The sequence below is a fragment of the Salvelinus namaycush genome, chromosome 1 (assembly GCF_016432855.1).
Source record: "Salvelinus namaycush isolate Seneca chromosome 1, SaNama_1.0, whole genome shotgun sequence".
In the NCBI taxonomy this organism is placed as follows: Eukaryota; Metazoa; Chordata; class Actinopteri; order Salmoniformes; family Salmonidae; genus Salvelinus; species Salvelinus namaycush.
The window spans coordinates 38,079,506-38,099,943 of NC_052307.1; the positions used below are offsets into that span (position 1 = coordinate 38,079,506).

The following is a 20,438-nucleotide window of genomic DNA, read 5'->3' on the forward strand; positions in this document are numbered from 1 at the left end:
TCAGACCATGAACTTAAACTTCTTCACCAGCTCAGTAACATGACAGTTTGTCATCAAGCCAGATACCAAGATATTTGTAGGATGGAAGGAAGTCAATTTGTGTAATATTCAAACTAGTCATTACAAATTCATTTAAATGTGGGTTATTATGGGACCTACAATCTATATAAATAACATTGGTAATGCAGTCACAAATATATATCCGATTGATTAACATTAAGAATACCATTTACAGATAGAAAATAACGTAGCTGTTTGTGGACCAATGATTCTCGTATTTTTGCAAGACAAAGGAGCCTGGAAATTGGCCGATAACTATCGAGATCACTACTATCCCCGCACTTATGGAGTTGTAGCACAAAAGCTGCTTTCCACTCATTTTGAAAATGTCCTGATACTAAAGTTACATTTTAAAAAATGTGTTACTGAGCCAGCAATGAGTGGCGCTGCATAATAAGCAAAGACGGGTCCAAATTGTCAGCCCCTAATGACTTCTTGATGTCAATAGCAAATAAGGCAGCAAGAACTTCTGTTCCTTTGAGTTGCCAAAAAGACTACCAATTCCCAAGTCATGTGAGGTTGACTGATCCATCGAGGCAACTGAAAGCTGTATGTGGGGAAAAACAGGAAACCAGCTCAGATAAAATGCTAATTAAAAGTGTCAGAAATCTTAACTTTTTCAGTAATGACAGTCTAAAACTACTTGCTTAGGCCGGAAAGTAGAGGAATTACCCGGCTTCAGTGAATGAACAGTTTTCCAAAATTTTGAGGGATCACTAACAGTCTGCCATAGCGCTAAGGAAGTACTTTGATTTGGCCTGTTTAACTGCGGCAGTGCACATACACCATATATACAAAAGTATGTGGACACCCCTTCAAATTAGTGGATTCGGCTATTTCAGCCACACCCATTGCTGACAGGTGTATAAAATTGAGCACAACCATGCAATTTCCATACACAAACATTGGCAGTGGAATAGCCTTATTGAAGAGCTCAGTGACTTGCAAGGTGGCACCATCATAGGGTGCCATCTTTCCAACAAGTCAGTCCGTCAAATTTCTGCCCTGCTAGAGCTGACCCGGTCAACTGTAAGTGCTGTTATTGTGAAGTGGAAACGTCTAGGAGCAAAAACAGCTCAGCCGCGAAGTGGTAGGCCACACAAGTTCACAGACCGAGATAGCCGATTACTGAAGTGCATAGCACTTACAAATCATCTGTCCTCGGTTGCAACACTCACTACTGCGTACCAAACTGCCTCGAAGCAACGTCAGCACAAGAACTGTTCGTTGGGAACCTCATGAAATGGAGTTCCATGGCCGAGCAGCTGCACACAAGCCTAAGATCACCATAAGCAATGCGAAACGTCAGCTGGAGTGGTGTAAAGCTCGCCGCCATTAGACTCTGGAGTCATGGAAACGCGTTCTCTGGAGTGATGAATCACGCTTCACCATCTGGAAGTCCGCCGGATGAATCTGGGTTTTCGGATGCCAGGAGAATGCTACCTTCCCAATGCATAGTACCAACTGTAAATTTTGGTGGGAGGAGGAATAATGGTCTGGGGCTGTTTTTCATGGTTCAGGAAAGGCCACCTCAATTCCAGGGAAGGGAAATCATATGCTACAGCATACAATGACATTCTATACTGAACAAAAATATAAACGCAACATGTAAAGTGTTGGTCCCATGTTTCATGAACATAAATAAATTGCAAATGTTTTCGATATGCACAGAAACCTTATTTTCCTCAAATTCTGTGGACAAATTTGTTTACATCCCTGTTAATAAGCATTTCTCCTTTGCCAAGATAATCCATCAACCTGACAGGTGTGGCATATCAAGCAGCTGATTAAACAGCATGACTATTACACAGGTGCACCTTGTGCTGGGGCAATAAAAGGCCACTAAAATGTGCAGTTTTGTCAAACAACACAATGCCACAGATCTCTCAAGTTTTAAGGGAGAGTACAATTGGCATGCTAACTGCAGGAATGTCCACCAGAGCTGTTGAATGGGGAATTGAAGAATTTCTCTACCATAAGCCACCTCCAACATAATTTTAAAGAATTTGGCAGTACATTCACCTGGCCTCACAACCGCAGACCACATGTAACCACGCCAGACCAAAACATCTACATATGGCTTCTTGAACTGCAGGATCGTCTGAGGGGGGATGTGATGAGGAGTACTTGTCTGTAATAAAGCCCTTTTGTGGGGAAAAACGAATTCTGATTGGCTGGGCATGGCTCCCCAGTGGGTGTGCCTATGCCCTCCCAGGCCCACCCATGGCTGCGCCCCTGCCCAGTCATGTGAAATCCATAGATTATGGCCTAATTTGTTCATTTAAATTAACTGATTTCCTTATATGAACTGTAACTCAGTAAAATCATCTAAATTGTTGCATGTTGCGTTTATATTTTTGTTCAGTATAGATAATTCTGTGCTTCCAACTTAGTGGCAACAGTTTGGGGAAGGCCCTTTCCTGTTTCAGCATGACGATGCCCCCGTGCACAAAGCTAGGTCCATACAGAAATAGTTTGTCGAGATCGGTGTAAAAGAACTTGACTGGCTACACCGAGTCCTGACCTCAACTCCATCGAACACCTTCGGGATGAATTGGAACGTCGACTGCGAGCCAGGCCTAATTACCAAACATCAGTGCCCGGCCTTGCGGCTGAATGGAAGCAAAACCCCGCAGAAATGTTCCAACATCTAGTGGAAAGCCTTCACAGAAGAGTGGAGGCTGTTATAGCAGCAAAGAGGTGACCAACTCCATGTTAATGCCCATCATTTTAGAATGAGACATTCGATGAGCAGGTGTCCACATCATTTTTGTCAAGTAGTGTATTTCTCAATTGCCTAAATAGCTAATGAGCCAGTTAGTCTAGCCTTGGCCCAGACTTGATTTCTTATCAAGACGCGGTCAGAGTACAGGACAGTACCATGGAATAGTTTGTTTTTTGACTCTGAATCGCTTGAAAGGAGCATGTTTATCAACCAGAGGTAAAAATGGATGAGAAAAATTAAAGTGGCAAAACAGTGTCTGGTATGCAGCTAGTATAAAAAAGCTCTGCATAACAGATTATGAAGGAATGCCAGGGGTGAGAATTTCCACTTACACAGTAGACCACAGCAATAAATATAAATATTTTGGATATGGACACTTTTAAGAAAGCCTTATGACATAAAAGAAGGTCTTACATAAATAGCCCCTTTTCCCCCCCCATCACATCTGAAAATGAGGTAGTCCGCAATGGCAACGTCCTTATCCATAATCAAATTATTCAGCCAGGTCTGTGAGATAAGCAGAACTTCTGGGCTAGTGTCATGCACCCAGACATCAATCCAGAAAGTCCAGTTTAGACATCAGGCTTCACACATTTTATGTAACAGTCCAAGCCCTCTGCGGGGCTTGAAAACAGCAGGAGTATCCATGGTGACAAGAGTCAATCGAACTGGATGAGATAGCCACAATAGGCTTCCTGATTGGATTCAAAGATGCAGAGCTAATAGCAGAATTCAGGTAAATGTGCACAAGATTACTATGGACAATACACCTACGCTTGTGGACACATGTAGCAAAACATTAGCTTGATATAAAACTATTAATAGCATAGGTGGAGCTAGCAATAGTTCCTTAAGGCAGCTAACGGAGCTATCAACGGAAATGTAATTAACAGGCACAGAATGGCTATTTACAATACCCTATAAACATGGGACGCTGTGGTGGAATTATATCGCTGCGATTTAATGAGAGTAGATACATTTGAGGAGCTAAAGGCAATGACAAGTCAAAATCATGTATTTCATGAAATTTGTTGATATTTCGATTAAACCAGATCAAAGTATAATAAACAAAGTATGAAAAATGACCGTTGCTTCTACATTGATAAAGTGTGATCATAAAAAGTTACTGATCCTTGCCCATGTCAAACATTTGGGTTCAGGAGGCGGGATTATTAAGGGGATAGGGTGACGTCACTCTAACTCATTTTAATACACCAATGGTAACATGATAGTCGCTTACCTAATTTAAGTACCGGCTTGCAACCAACATTGGAGAAGGCATGTTTGCGGAAGGGCGTGGTTAATATAGCTAGATAGCTACTCTACTGGTGCCAAAATTTTACTGTAGGGTGTCAGCAAATATAATTAAAAGTTTACACTATTCATCTCTGGCAAAGATACTTAAGACATGCCAAATGGGAGATGTTTATTTAAAAAAAATGCATTGATGCAATTTCAATGTTGTTTGAGTTTCTTTGTGTATCACCAAATTTGCTTGAAAGGATTTTACTGCATCCAAGTTTCTTGACATAGGCGTTTCAAAGAGCTGTCAGCCAAGATTCCTGCCCCGTCAGCCGGTCTTCTCAAACATCCTGGGAGTTAGCTATGAGAGATAAAGTACTTTTTCTCTGGGAAAAATATTATGGGTGATGTTTAGTCACTCAAAAGGCTATTTTACATGGGAATCAGCATGACTGTTCAGGACCTTTAAAAAGACAAAAAACAAGCTGAAAAACTTGTGAACAGTGAAATATATGATAATGTAAACGGGCAATCCGGGATTGGTACATAGTTGTTTTCACTTTTAAATACACACACACACACACACACACACACACACACACACAAAGCTATGCTCCCTCACGTTTTATCCACATATCCCTCTGGAATTCATACTCAACACTGCATATCTCCAGCAATGGATAAAAGCCACTCGTACACCAGCAGTTGTGCCATGAAGCTACAAGAACAGAGACAGACAGCCAGAGATCAGAGCGCAACATGTGCAGAGGAAGGCCTATTCAGTAAGGAAATCAGCTTCGCTAGACTGCCATCTAGAGGCATGAAGAAATTAGAATCCAAAACACCAAACAAGAGAGAATGCTGTTATGTAGGCCTACAGAGTAGCCTATGGTTATAGATGCTAAACTCACTCAGTACAAAGAAGTGATAAAGATCATACAGCAGCATATTGCAACGCGTTTTAAACTAACCCAAGCTGAATCTCAATAGCCTTTCCTCGACTCCTTCTCCAAACCTTCACTCACTTCCTACTCAGTCAGATGGAAGTGAGAAGTGGATCCAAGGAGAGGAAACAAGTATAAGAGGAAACATGCTTGTTAGCAATGAGTCATGTCTGAAAAATGCATTTAAATTCACTGCCAAAAGAACACATTAGAACACATTTATTTACTTATTTTTTAGAGAAGAAAACAATTGAGATGGAAAAGCGTATCCAGTGTAAACTTAAATGACAAAATCCAGATAATGTAGAAGATAAATGGACCTATACATTTTTAAGTAAGAGTATCTTTGAAAGAAAAATAAAATAAAAGCTAGAGTCAGAGAATTTAAAATAAAATCTGCATTCAGGAGTATTTTTATCATGAATTGGGCCCCCACAGATTTTGTTATGTTTGAGTCACTCGGAATGCAAAATGTGTAGAATTGCAGGGAATTAGCTTTAAACAGCTACAATGTTAGCCATAAGATTCCGATCTTACGCTCGCCGTAATTAGGTTGTCATTATGGGGTGTTGTGTGTAGATTGATGAGGAAAATGTTCTATTTAATCCATTTTAGAATAAAACATAACAAAATCTGAAAAAAGTCAAGGGGTCGGAAATACGTTCCGAATGTACTGTACACACACACACACACACCTGGCAAGTGTCTACACTGACATTATCAACCTCTCCCTGACCAAGTCTGTAATACCTACATGTTTCAAGCAGACCACCATTGTCCCTGTGCCCAAGAAAGCAAAGGCAACCTGCCTAAATTATTACCACCCCATAGGAGTGTGGTGCAGGGACAACAACCTCTCCCTCAACATGAGCAAGACAAAGGAGATGATTGTGGACTTCAGGAAAAGGAGGGTCGAACATGCCCCAATTCACATCAACGGGGCTGTTGTGGAGCGGGTCGACAGTTTCAAGTTACTATGGTCCAAACACACCACGAAAGTCGTGAAGAGGGCACGACAACGCCTTTCCCCCTTCAGGAGACTGAAAAGATTTGGTATGGGTCCCCAGATTAGAGGTCGACCAATTAATCGGAATGAGCGATTAATTAGGGCCAATTTCAATTTCAAGAATCGGTAATCGGCAATTTTGGATGCCGATTATGGCTGATTATATTGCAATCCACGAGGAGCCTGCGTGGCAGGCTGACCACCTGTTACGCGAGTGCAGGCAGCAAGGAGCCATGGTAAGTTGCTAGTTAGCATTAAACTTATCTTATAAAAAAACAATCAATCTTAACTAATTCAATAGTTAACTACACATGGTTGATGATATTACTAGTTGAACTAGCTTGTCCCGCGTTGCATATAATCAATGCGGTGCCTGAAATTGTGTCACTTCTCTTTCTTTCAGAGTAAGCAGAGTCAGGGTATATGCAGCAGTTTGGGCCGCCTGGCTCGTTGCGAACGGTGTGAAGACCATTTCTTCCTAACAAAGACCGTAATTAATTTGCCAGAATTTTATTCATTCATTCAAACAGCACTTTCCTCCGTTTGCCAGCAGCTTTTCGCAAAACTTGAAGCAAAGCGCTGTTTATGACTTAATGCCTATCAACTCCCGAGATTAGGCTGGCAATACTATAGTGCCTATAAGCACATCCAATAGTCAAAGGTCTATGAAATACAAAAGGTATAGAGAGAAAAAGTCCTGTAATAACTACAACCTAAAACTTCTTAATTGGGAATATTGAAGACTCATGTTAAAAGGAACGACCAGCTTTCATATGTTCTCCTGTTCTGAGCAAGGAACTTAAACGTTAGCTTTTTTACATGGCACATATTGCACTTTTACTTTCTTCTCCAACACTATGTTTTTGCATTATTTAAACCAAATTGAACATGTTTCATCATTTATTTGAGACTAAATTGATTTTATTGATATATTATATTAAGTTAAAATAAAAGTGTTCATTGTTCATTCAGTATTGTTGTAATTGTCATTATTACAAATATATAAAAATTGGCCTATTAATCGGTATCGGCTTTTTTTTGGTCCTCCAATAACCGGTATCGGCGTTGAAAAATCATAATCAGTCGACCTCTACCCCAAATCCTCAAAAAGTTCTACAGCTGCAACATCGAGAGCATCCTGACTGGTTGCATCACTGCCTGATACGGCAATTACTCGGCCTCCGACCAGAGGGTAGTGCGTATGGACCAGTACATCACTGGGGCTAAGCTGCCTGCCATCCAGGACCTCTACACCAGGCGGTGTCAGAGGGAGGCCCTAAAAATTGTCAAAGACCCCAGCCACTCCAGTCATACACTGTTCTCTCTACTACCGCATGGCAAGCGGTACCGGAGTGCCAAGTCTAGGACACATCAGAAAATCAGATTTCACCATTTAAATTAGTGATGCACTGCAATGACATTTTTGGCCGATACCGATATCCGATATATTCCTTGCCAAAACTAACGACACCGATATTGAACAGCCTTTTAAGCATTCAAATACAGTTAAATAGTTAACACACACACACACAGACGCAGTGGTCTAAGGCACTGCATCTCAGCGCAAGAGGTGTAACAAAGTCCCTGGTTCGAATCCAGGCTGTATCACATCCGGCCGTGATTGGGAGTCCCATAGGGCGGCGCACAATTGGCCCAGTGTCGTCCGGGTTGGCCGCCATTGTAAATATGAATTTGTTCTCTAGTGACTTACCTAGTTAAATAAAGGTTACACACACACCACACTGACCAAAAAGTAATTTTGTTGGCATTTACATATGTCCCCATTACCAGTAAAACTTCATCAAAACCTATTTCTTTCACTTACTTGCTGTGCTGTTTCGTTGTTCATTTGTCATTTCATTCTCAACCAGGATTTCATCATACATTGCCTTGCAAACGCATTCATCCCCCTTGGCTTTTTTCCTATTTAGTTGCATTCCAACCTGTACCTTAAATTGATTTTTATTTGGATTTCATGTGATGGACATACACAAAATAGTCAAAATTGGTGACATGAAATGCAAAAATAAAAAGTTGTTTACAAAAATTCAAAAAAATAAAAAACTGAAAAGTGGTGTGTGCGTGCATATGTACAGTTGAAGTCGGAAGTTTACATACACTTAGGTTGGAGTATTAAAACTTGTTTTTCAATCACTCCACAAAATTCGTGTTAACAAACTATAGTTTTGGCAACTCGGTTAGGACATCTACTTTCTGCATGACAAGTAATTTTTCCAACAATTGTTTACAGACAGGTTATTTCTCTTATAATTCCCTGTATCACAATTCCAGTGGGTCAGAAGTTTCCATACAATAAGTTGACTGTGCCTTTAAACAGCTTGGAAAATTCCAGAAAATGATGTCATGGCTTTAGATGCTTCTGATAGGCTAATTGACATCATTTGAGTCAATTGGAGGTGTACCTGTGGACGTATTTTAAGGCCTACCTTCAAACTCAGTGCCTCTTTGCTTGACATCATGGGAAAATCAATGGAAATCAGCCAAGGCCTCAGAAAAAAGAATTGTAAGCCTCCCGGGTGGCGCAGTGGTCTAGGGCACTGCATCGCAGTGCTAACTGCGCCACCAGAGTCTCTGGGTTCGCGCCCAGGCTCTGTCGCAGCCGGCCGCGACCGGGAGGTCCGTGGGGCGACGCACAATTGGGCTAGCGTCGTCCGGGTTAGGGAGGGTTTGGCCGGTAGGGATATCCTTGTCTCATCGCGCTCCAGCGACTCCTGTGGCGGGCCGGGCGCAGTGCGCGCTAACCAAGGGGGCCAGGTGCACGGTGTTTCCTCCGACACATTGGTGCGGCTGACTTCCGGGTTGGAGGCGCGCTGTGTTAAAGAAGCAGTGCGGCTTGGTTGGGTTGTGCTTCGGAGGACGCATGGCTTTCGACCTTCGTCTCTCCCGAGCCCGTACGGGAGTTGTAGCGATGAGACAAGATAGTAATTACTAGCGATTGGATACCACGAAAATTGGGGAGATAAGGGGATAAAATTTAAAAAATAAATAAAAATAAAAATAAAAAAAAGAATTGTAGACCTCCACAAGTCTGGATCATGCTTGGGAGCAATTTCCAAATGCCTGAAGGTACCACGTTAATCTGTACAAACAATAGTAGGCAGGTATAAACACTATGGGACGACACAGCCATCATACCGCTCAGGAAGGAGACGCGTTCTGTCTCCTAGAGATGAACGTACTTTGATGCGAAAAGTGCAAATCAATCCCAGAACAACAGCAAAGGACGTTGTGAAGATGCTGGAGGAAACAGGCACAAAAGTATCTATAGCCACAGTAAAACGAGTCCTATATCGACATAACCTGAAAGGCTGCTCAGCAAGGAAGAAGCCACTGCTCCAAAACCGTCATAAAAAAGCCAGACTACGGTTTGCAACTGCACATGGGAACAAAGATGGTACTTCTTGGAGAAATGTCCTCTGGTCTGATGAAACAAAAAGAGACCTGTTTGGCCATAATGACCATCGTTATGTTTGGAGGAAAAAGGGGAAGGCTTGCAAGCCGAAGAACACCATCCCAACCATGAAGCACGGGGGTGGCAGCATCATGTTGTGGGGGTGCTTTGCTGCAGGAGGAACTGGTGCACTTCACAAAATAGATGGCATCATGAGGGAGGAAAATGATGTGGATATATTGAAGCAACCTCTCAAGACATCAGTCAGGAAGTTAAAGCTTGGTCGCAAATGGGTCTTCCAAATGGACAATGACCCCAAGCATACTTCCAAAGTTGTGGCAACATGGCTTAAGGATAACAAAGTAAAGGTATTGGAGCTGCCATCACAAAGCCCTGACCTCAATCCTGTAGAAAATGTGTAGGCAGAACTGAAAAAGTGTGTGCTAGCAAGGAGGCCTACAAACCTGACTCAGTTACACCAGCTCTATCAGGAGAAATGGGCCAAAATTCACCCAACTTATTGTGGGAAGCTTGTGGAAGGCTACACAAAACGTTTGACCCAAGTTAAACAATTTAAAGGAAATGCTACCAAATACTAATTGAGTGTATGTAAACTTCTGACCCACTGGGAATGTGATGAAAGAAATTAAAGCTAAAATAAATCATTCTCGCTACTATTATTCTGACATTTCACATTCTTAAAATAAAATGGTGATCCTAACTGACCTAAGACAGGAAATTGTTACTAGGATTAAATGTCAGGAATTGTGAAAAACGGAGTTAAAATGCATTAGGCTAAGGTGTATGTAAATTTCCGACTTCTACTTTATTCACCCCTTTTTCTATGAAGCACCTAAATAAGATCTGACATAATTAGTTGTATGAACTCCACCTGTGTGCAATCTAAGTGTGACATGATCTGTCAAATGATCTCAGTATATACACCTGTTCTGAAAGGCCCCAGAGTCTGCAACACCACTAAGCAAGGGGCACCACCAGAAGTATAGAAGTACAGATCAGGGTTGGGTTATAAAAAAATACCAGAAACGTTGAACATGCCACGGAGCACCATTAAATCCGTTATTAAAAAATTGAAAGAATATGGCACCACAGCAAACCTGCCAAGAGAGGGCTGCCCACCAAAACTCACAGACCAGGCAAGGTGGGCATTAATCAGAGAGGCAACAAAGACACCAAAGATAACCCTGAAGGAGCTGCAAAGCTCCACAGCGGAGATTGGAATATCTGTCCATAGGACCACTTTAAGCCGTAAAAAAGTAAAAAATAAGCAAACACGTTTGGTGTTCGCCAAAAGGCATGTGGGAGACTCCCCAAACATATGGAAGAAGGTACTCTGGTCAGACGAGTCTAAAATTTAGCTTTTTGGCCATCAAGGAAAATGCTATCTCTGGTGCAAACCCAACACCTCTCATCACCCCGAGAACACCATTCCAAGAGTGAAGCATGGTGGTGGTAGCATCATGCTGTGGGGAAGTTTTTCATTGGCAGGGACTGGGAAACTGTTCAGAATTGGAAAAATAATTGATGGCGCTAAATACAGGGGCATTTTTGAGGGAAACCCGTTTCAGTCTTCCAGGGATTTGAGACTGGAACGGAGGTTCACCTTCCAGCAGGACAACGAACCTAAGCATACTGCTAAAGCAACACTTGAGTGGTTTAAGGGAAAATATTTAAATGTATTAGAATGGCCTAGTCAAAGCCAGATCTCAATCCAATTGAGAATCTGTGTTATGACTAAAAGATTGCTGTACACCAGCGGAACCCATCCAACTTGAAGGAACTGGAGCAGTTTTGCCTTGAAGAATGGGCAAAAATCCCAGTGGCTAGATGTGCCAAGCTTATAGAGACATACCCCAAGAGGCTTGCAGCAAAAGGTGGCTCTACAAAGTATTGACTTTGGGGGGGGTGAATAGTTATGCGCGCTCAAGTTCAGTTAGTGTGTCTTATTTCTTGCTTGTTTTACAATAAAAAATAAATAAATAAATATATTTTGCATCTTCAAAGTGGTAGGCATGTTTTGTAAATCAAATGAAACAAACCCCCCAAAAATCTATTTTAATTCCAGGTTGTGAGGCAACAAAATAGGAAAAATGCCAAGGGGGTGAATACTTTCGCAAGCCACTGTACATGTCAAGCAGTGAAGTTTCAGCTCTGTCTGTCCGTGACCTCTCTTCCTTAGTGCGCACTGTCACTGTGTCCGTTTCCATCTTGTCCAACTGTGTATGTAACATTTCACGTAAACCCTGTTTGTCTGCATCGAAATAGCGGTCCTTGTACTTAGCATCGAGCATGGTGGCGACACAGTAAAGAGGCTCAGAAAATGCCACCGAATCGCTTGTTTTTAGTTACACAGTAATAATGTCACTGCTATTAGCTTCACGACACACTATGGAACGCCGTTTGGGTCTTTGATTGTCAAAAAATAAATACCAAATAACACAATTTGACACGTCAAATAACACAGTTCTATTATAGAATGTTATGTGTTCTGAATTTGCATGTGCAAGCCAAGCGCCACCACTACTATCAGTAGCACTGTCAAAGCTGTACAAAAAAGTCTGCAAACAAGCAAACACCGGCCACGAACGACGAGTTTACAATACCGAGTTGGTAATAAAGCATTATTTGTTCGACCGCAACTTCTGGGGTAGCTAGCTAGCTTCAGCTTGCTAGAACCAATACAACCAGCATGAAAACAATGACCAGTAGAAACTGCAGTCATTTTCACTATTTTTTAGCAATGATTTAGCAATCCTAGTGAGTAAGTATTAGCTATACTTGTTGTTTGCCTATTGAAATTGAACTTCAGTTCATGAAAATAAATAGCAGCCAGCTACTTAACCCTGTTGCCCAAAGCTAACGTTATAAGCAGCCAGCTTGCTTCATCTGGCTAGTGAGGCTCAACCGGACCGGGTTATGTGTTGTGAAAATAGCCACAATAAGGATTAAGCACAATAGTGGAATTTGTGGTTTGCCTTCAAAATAAAAGGTACCTCTTTGAAAGTGATGGTTACAATTGGAGGAATCATGCCATATTTAGACTAGATAATGTTAAACAAGGTTGGAATGTGAAGCAATGAAATAGGGTGCAATGAAATGGGGTATCAGTCTACTCAATACCCAATATATCTTTTCGCCAACATCCTCCTCAGAGTTATCAGACTCCAAAACATCCACGCGGTATTGTTTTTCCTCGAGAATAGTGTTCAATACACATAGGTTGACAATAAATGTGGCTCAATTCACAGTTGTTTCAGAGTCCCGCAATTAGAGCTACGGCACTAATGTCCTCTGGGTGCCACTGAGTAAACCCATGTCATTGAGCCACAATCCATAGGTAAGGCTGTACAGTGAAACAAGTATGCCCCCAATGCAATTCTAAAGTATTATACATCCAGTGTGATTACAACAGATTTTTGTGAAATTAACAAATTGTCTTTATTTGATTTTATATAACATTCCAACTTTGTTTAGCATGATCGCCAGCAGCATACCACCCTGCATCCCACTGCTGGCATCCCACTGCTGGCTTGCTTCTGAAGCTAAGCAGGGTTGGTCCTGGTCAGTCCCTGGATGGGAGACTAGATGCTGCTGGAAGTGGTGTTGGAGGGACAGTAGGAGGCACTCTTTCCTCTGGTCTAAAAAATTATCCCAATGCCCCAGGGCAGTGATTGGGGACACTGCCCTGTGTAGGGTGCCGTCTTTCGGATGGGACGTTAAACGGGTGTCCTGACTCTCTGAGGTCATTAAAGATCCCATGGCACTTATCGTAAGAGTAGGGGTGTTATCCCCGGTGTCCTGGCTAAATTCCCAATCTGGCCCTCAAACCATCATGGTCACCTAATAATCCCCAGTTTACAATTGGCTCTTTCATCCCCCTCCTCTCCCCTGTAACTATTCCCCAGGTCGTTGCTGCAAATGAGAATGTGTTCTCAGTCAACTTACCTGGTAAAATAAAGAATAAATAAAAATAAATATTCAATTATGGCATAATTCTACTGTCAATGACATACTTTTATTTTGAAGGCTAACCGCAAAGTCCACTATTGTGGCTAATCCTTATTGTGGCTAGCTTCACAGATGGGTCCGACCATTAATCAAATAAGAAATGTCTTATAAATTAGGGTTATTTTAGATTACACCTAGCTATATAGTTAGCTAGCTAACAGCTGTCGTTATGCTATGTTTTTGGGGAAGAACATTGTTTGCATCCATGAGCTAGCTAGCTTTTTTTATGACCAGCACCATAGGTGCACGAGACAACTTTTCCAGCATCATAGCATACGTATCGATGATTCATTGTGACATATGAAATACGAGTGATAGTGTAATCAATGTGTAATAACGTAAAAATTGTATGAACGCGTTAAATGATTATGTGAAGTGCAGTTATATTCAGGTCCTGATTGGTCAACAAGCTTATTTGACACGTCAAATAACACACAAAGACCCAAATGGCATCCCATAGAAATCCTGGTTGAGAATGAAATGACTGAACAAATGAACAACGAACCAGCACAGCAATTAAGTGAAAGAAATAGGTTTTGATTATGTTTTACTGGTAATGGGGACATAGTCAATGCCAACAAAGTCTGCTGTGTGGATCGAGCAGTCAACAAGTCGAGCAGTCATTTGAAAGAGTAAGAAATATATTTTGATTTGTTTAACACTTTTTTGGTACCTACATGATTCCATATATGGTATTTCATATTTTTAATGTCTTCACTATTATTCTACAATGTAGGAAAAAGTACAAATAAAGAAAAACCCTTGAATGAGTAGGTGCCCAAATTTTACAGGTACAAAATTTTATTACATTTTGCATAAGAGCGATATCTTATGGGTTCCCCATCCGTATGTAAGGCTTGCTTTGTATGTAAGGCTCCGTATGTACGTTTATTTTATATATTATATACTTCTGGTACATTCTTTCACCCTCTCTCCACTGGGATTATCTGCCTCTGACCCTATTTACGGGGTCTGAGTTACTGGCTTACTTGTGCTCTTCCATGCAGTCCCTAGGAGGGGTGCGTCACTTGAGTGGGTTGAGTCACTGACATGATCTTCCTGTCCGGTTTTGCGCCCCCTCAGGCTCATGCAGCGGAGGAGTTCTTTGTGGGCTACACTCAGCCTTGTCTCAGGGTAGTAAGTTGGTGGTCTGTTGATATCCCTGTAGTGGTGTGGGTGCTATCCCTTGGCCAAGTGGGTGGAGTTATAACCTGCCTGGTTGGGTATCATTGGACGGGGCAACAGTGTCCCCTGACCCTGTCTCAGCCGCCAGTATCTATGCTGCAATAGTATATGTGTCCAGGAGGCTAGGATCAGTCTTAAATCTGGTGTCCCGTGTGAATTTAAGTAATTCTCTCTCTCCCTTCCAAAGGACCTGAGCCCTAGAACCATGCCTCAGGACTACCTGGCCTGATGACTCATTGCTGTCCAACTGGTCATGCTGCTGCTCCAGTTTCAACTGTTCTGCCTGCAGCTATGGAACCCCTGACGCGCTACCTTGTCTCGGACCTGCTTTTTTTGTCTTTCACTGAATGCTCGGCTATGAAAAGCCAATTGACATTTACTCCTGAGGTACTGACCTGTTGCACCCTCTACAACCACTGTGATTGTTATTTGACCTTGCTGGTCATCTATGAACATCTTGAAGAACAATCTGGCCATGTGCTCTCTGAGGTTTTAGGCTGGGTTTCTGTATACGCACTTTGTGACATCTGCTGATGTAAAAAGGGCTTTATAAATACATTTGATTTTATTTGATCAGTGGGTGATATTTGTATGTTTTCATTGGAGGAGTGTGGTTACAAAGATGTGCTCTCGAAACAGATTAGAATATCAAGAACAATTGGAGTTTGTTTTGTTGGTGGTGTAGTCCTGTGTAAACTAAAAGACGTATCAGAAAAGTCAGAATTTCTGATTCAAATCGCATTGCTGGGAGTATCATCACGAGCAAGAGTCCCGTCATAGTTAGACAGGTGAAACAGAGCTAGCTTCACTGCAAGATGGATATGACTAACGTTAGCCCTCGTCGTAGCTATAAAATCAAAACAATGATTTGGCATATCTGACCACCCCCACTAGCCTCAACTCTCGAGGCACATTCTGCAGCTGAAAAGCTTCATACCGTTGGGCTCTTACTATAATAAAAGTAGAACTAACGTTAACTAGCTACAGTACATACTTAAAGGATATGTTTGCTATTCTGCAAAGCTGTCAGAGACATAGTTAGCTACAGTAGCTAAAGTTAGCTAGCTACCTAGACTAGAGAGACCTTGCTAGCTAGTTACCGTACGTTGGTTATTCTAAAAAAACGTTGAAGAATTTGCCCTCAGTATCATGGTAGAGACTAAAGCGCTAAATTTGTTTGCTACGTTTCTTTCATGTAACGTTAGCTAGGTGAATTGTCAACACAGACATGGAGGAAGAAACTAGGAAGAAACGTGTCTATCAACTAGCAAGCTAGCTAACGTTAGCAACATCCTTGTAAAGATAGCTAACACGACTTAAGGGGAAGGCTTTCATTTGCGAATGACACACTTTTGCAGATTGCAGTCACAAATTAAGACTCACCTAAGAAATGATATCTTGATAGAAACACTGTAACTTGACTAATCTTGTGTCAGCTGTTCGCAGCTACAAACGCACACGCTGTCGCTTGGAAGGGCGCGATCCACAGCAAGCAAGGCGCGTTTTGATGACGTAACATATTAGCTTAATTTGTTATTTTAGATCGTGCACATAAATACATGTCTGTGCCACCACCAGCTTCACTAAAATACTAAACTTTTGATCTCAAATCCTAAATGCTGAACTATAGAGACATTTTAAATGTTAACTTCATTGTCCAAATCGTGCAGTCATGGTCCAAATACAGTGCCTTCGGAAAGTATTCAGACTCCTTAACTTTTTCCACATTTTGTTACGTTATTCTAAAATGGATTAAATATAATTTCCCCCTTACCAATCTACACACAATACCCCATAATGACAAAGTGACACAACAGTTTGGGTCTCAGGCACCATGAGACCCAAACCGTTGATGGCAGCAGCGCAAGCCCCCAACAACAGACATTAGACAGGCTCTTCAGCACAACAACAGGCTCTTCACAGGAAAGAAGTGCGATAAGGGACGGAGTGAGAAAATCCCAGCGCTGATTACATAAATTATTGCTGTTGATATGCAGCCATGCCATGTCGAAAAACCGTGCAGGCTCGGATGGAGAAATTGTGCAATGATTGCTCTGCAAGTACAAAGCACAAGCTCTCAAACACCACATACACGGCGTTAACATATTACTGGACGTCCATGAACACGCAGTCATACATCACTGGAACGAGCCATCACATTGATGAGAAGTGGGACATGAAGTCCCATGGACTGACCACCGGGAACATGGAGGAGAGAGACACAGCAGTAAGGTGAGCGCTGTCTGATTGCAATGAAGGAGATATAGAGACCCTATTAAATTACTAGAGGGTCTATGTCATAAACACCTCAAAGTTCCAAATGGGGTGAAAATGTCAGCCATATTTGTGAGGGATAAATCTTAACCAGTCTAATTAAACTTATGCACGAAAATAAAAGTATGGCATGTGATATATCATAAATTGTGAAATATAAATGTCAACCTAAAACATTGTCATATAACTAATAATACAGTTTATATGGGTTTATACCAATTTCCTGTATAGTTCATGTGATATGTGCAAATAATTTCATAAAAACATGAAACTAGTACAGTTAGGGGCCCTGACTATCAAAACATAGGTGTAGACATCACATTTTCTGTGTTATCATGGTTGGTTCTACAGATATGATGGAAAATACATTGCCTGGTTATGGAGGTTACATTTTTAAATGCCCAAACCAGTAGAAAGCCAGAGCTTATCCATGATGTTGCACAACGATTTAAGTCAATAAGTCATCGTTTTAGTCAAAGTATGATATAGTTGGGCTTGAAGTGGCAAATCTGAACTGCCCACTTCGTGCAAATCCATGTGATTGCAGTGTCTTTTCCTATGATATGACATACAAATTGTTTAAAGCCTACGTTTCATTTCAGGGCTGAGTTTTATTTTAATGTTACCGCCACCCAGCATGGCATTATTTATTAATCAGAAACAGCTGCAAAATTATCAGTTTTCGTGACTAAGATGAGCCAAACAGCCTTGTGTCCACATGGCCGCCTGAGCCATGAAACAAATAAAAATAGGGGGGTACAAACTTATGTTTCTGCATCACTACTTATTTTACCACACAATTATCATAATCCATTGGATAATTTGTAAATGTTAATTTATTGTTGAGCTAGTCTGTATTATTTTTTATATATGACCATTTTATGAATCGTATAATTGCGTGATATGATCGCATTTAGCAAACCCGCTCCCCTCGCTGCCCCAAGATTAATGGTTTACTCTACTGCTTTGATTGGTATGATGTTAGCTAGAAACCACAAGTGTCTACAGTGGCGAACCGTCATTCAGGGCAGAGCCCCACCTGTTTTGATCCCCACTTGTTCAGCTAAAGAAATTTATTAAAAAAGAAAAAAATTGTTGCCTGTTTTGCATGTTACTTTGGCATTAGTATGTGTCACATCAGTTTGCAAACAATGTAAAAAAATATATATAATAATCAGAGTTAATAAAGCCGCATACACAAACATATATATTTCTTTGTTGTTGTTATTTTTACCCCCTTTTTCGTGATATCTAATTGGTAGTTACAGTCGTCTCATCACTGCAACTCCCGTACGGACTCGGGAGAGGGAAAGGTCGAGAGCCATGCGTCCTCCAAAATACGACCCTGCCAAGCCGCACTGCTTCTTGACACATGTAACAGTATAACTTTAAACCGTCCCCTCGCCCCGACACGGGCGCGAACCAGGGACCCTCTGCACACATCAACAACTGACACCCACGAAGCGTCGTTACCCATCGCTCCACAAAAGCCGCGGCCCTTGCAGAGCAAGGTGCAACCCTACTTCTAGGTTTCAGAGCAAGTGACGTAACTGATTGAAACGCTACTAGCGCGTACCCGCTAACTAGCTAGCCATTTCACATCCGTTACACTCACCCCCCTTTCAACCTCCTCCTTTTCCGCAGCAACCAGTGATCCGGGTCAACAGCATCAATGTAACAGTATAACTTTAAACCCACCCCTCGCCCCGACACGGGCGCGAACCAGGGACCCTCTGCACACATCAACAACTGACACCCACGAAGCGTCGTTACCCATCGCTCCACAAAAGCCGCGGCCCTTGCAGAGCAAGGTGCAACCCTACTTCTAGGTTTCAGAGCAAGTGACGTAACTGATTGAAACGCTACTAGCGCGTACCCGCTAACTAGCTAGCCATTTCACATCCGTTACACACACTGCTCGCTTAACCCTGAAGCCAGCCGCACCAATGTATTGGAGGAAACACCGTACAACTGGCGAGTGAAGTCAGCTTGCAGGCGCCTGGCTCGCCACAAGGAGTCGCTAGAGTGCAATGGGACAAGGACATCCTGGCCGGCCAAACCCTCCTCTAACCCAGACGTTGCTGGGCCAATTGTGTGCCGCCTCATGGGTCTCCCGATCACTGCCAACTGTGACACACCCTGGGATCAAACCCAGGTCTCTAGTGACGCCTCAAGCACCACTATGCAGTGCCTTACACCGCTGCGCCACTCGGGAGGCCCCCCATGGTGTCATTTTTGACGTCTTGATTCAACCTTCTTTTTCTTCAGAGTTCCCAGTTGTCTTGAAAGCACCATCAATCCAGAGCATGCCAGACTTTGATGACAAAATCTGCCCACAAGGACCACCGCGCCAGCTTCCTGTTCAAGTGAGCACAGCACAACAAGGTGAGTCCAAAAATGTATTGTATGCTGCTCCATAAATTATGTAATATGCCAAGGAGATCTGTATACCATAGCTAAGAAAGTAATACTAAGTGTATGTTGTGTAGTAAGCTATTAGTAGCCCATGTGCCTCACCCTAATAATTTGGTATCTTTCCCCCTCATAACTTAGCCTACTGTTCTGACTTGGTGGTGTACATGTAGCCTATAGCCTGTTTTAGAGAAATGTAATCATTTAATATTGTAAGAGCTTTCATTGTCTGATTATGCCCACTTTATTTATCCTATGGTTCTGACTTGGTGTACGTCTGTCCTAGCTCACTCATTAATGTCTTAATCAAAATTACGGATAGCCTCTTATCCGCTCGTCGCTCCCTTATGCCATAGTTTGCATATCTCAATTGTCAGTATAAAACACATTTGTTTAAGCAAGTCAGCCATATCAACTATGTTTTTTTTAAAGGCAGTACATGAGGCTGAATGAACTGTTTCGCTGCCAGACAAGGCTCCGTTGACAGCCAGGTGTAGCAGTGGTAAGGATTCACTCCATGGTGCTGAAAAGAAAGCTCTGCAGTTGGAACAGCTTTATCTAGGCCCGAACAGTTTGTGAGCACCGTTTGTGACTGTTATAGTGCAATTAATGTATTGTTTAGTGTTGTGGCATGCATAAAAAAATGGGGGAGTTTGCCCCACCAAGATTTGCATGCTAAAATCGCCACTGAGTGTCTACCCAGATAATGAAAAGGCACCCGAAAAATAAAATTCAAGGAACTAATAGTTACATGTCATTTGCAACGTGCATGATCATGAGCAAAGTCATTGTAGCCCATCATTTCACTTCCACTGTGAGAACCATGAGCATGGGCTGACTTTGCTTTGCTGTTCCACAGCTGAAGCCTGCCAGCAGCCTACCAAAGTTTGCACCGTGTCCATTACAATGTAGAAAAACGCAATAGTTATCCATATTACTGGAGCTTCATTTTATTCAATTTTTATGGCCGATTCACGGCCGCAATTTATGGAAAATGCCAAAACTTTGGCAATAACAAGCATTGATATAGGGAAAACGATCTATTGTTATGACAAATCCAGCCATAGGGCCAGATGGCTAAACATTTGAACAGGGTGTAGTAAAAAAAAAACAGCAACAACAGATAACATTAGCTAGCTAGATAAGATT

At 42.0% G+C, this 20,438-nt stretch overlaps 1 protein-coding gene across 2 annotated transcripts in view; it reads right to left on the minus strand.

Moving 5' to 3' along the window:
• ipo11 (importin 11) overlaps positions 1-16,088 on the minus strand; it is a 239,237-nt gene extending 223,149 nt beyond the window's left edge. For both annotated transcript variants that reach the window (XM_038988255.1, XM_038988263.1), the window contains exon 1: positions 15,987-16,088. The gene's annotated coding sequence lies outside the window, so the exon portion shown is untranslated. The remainder of the gene's footprint in view (positions 1-15,986) is intronic.
• Between the last annotated feature and the right edge of the window lie 4,350 nt (positions 16,089-20,438).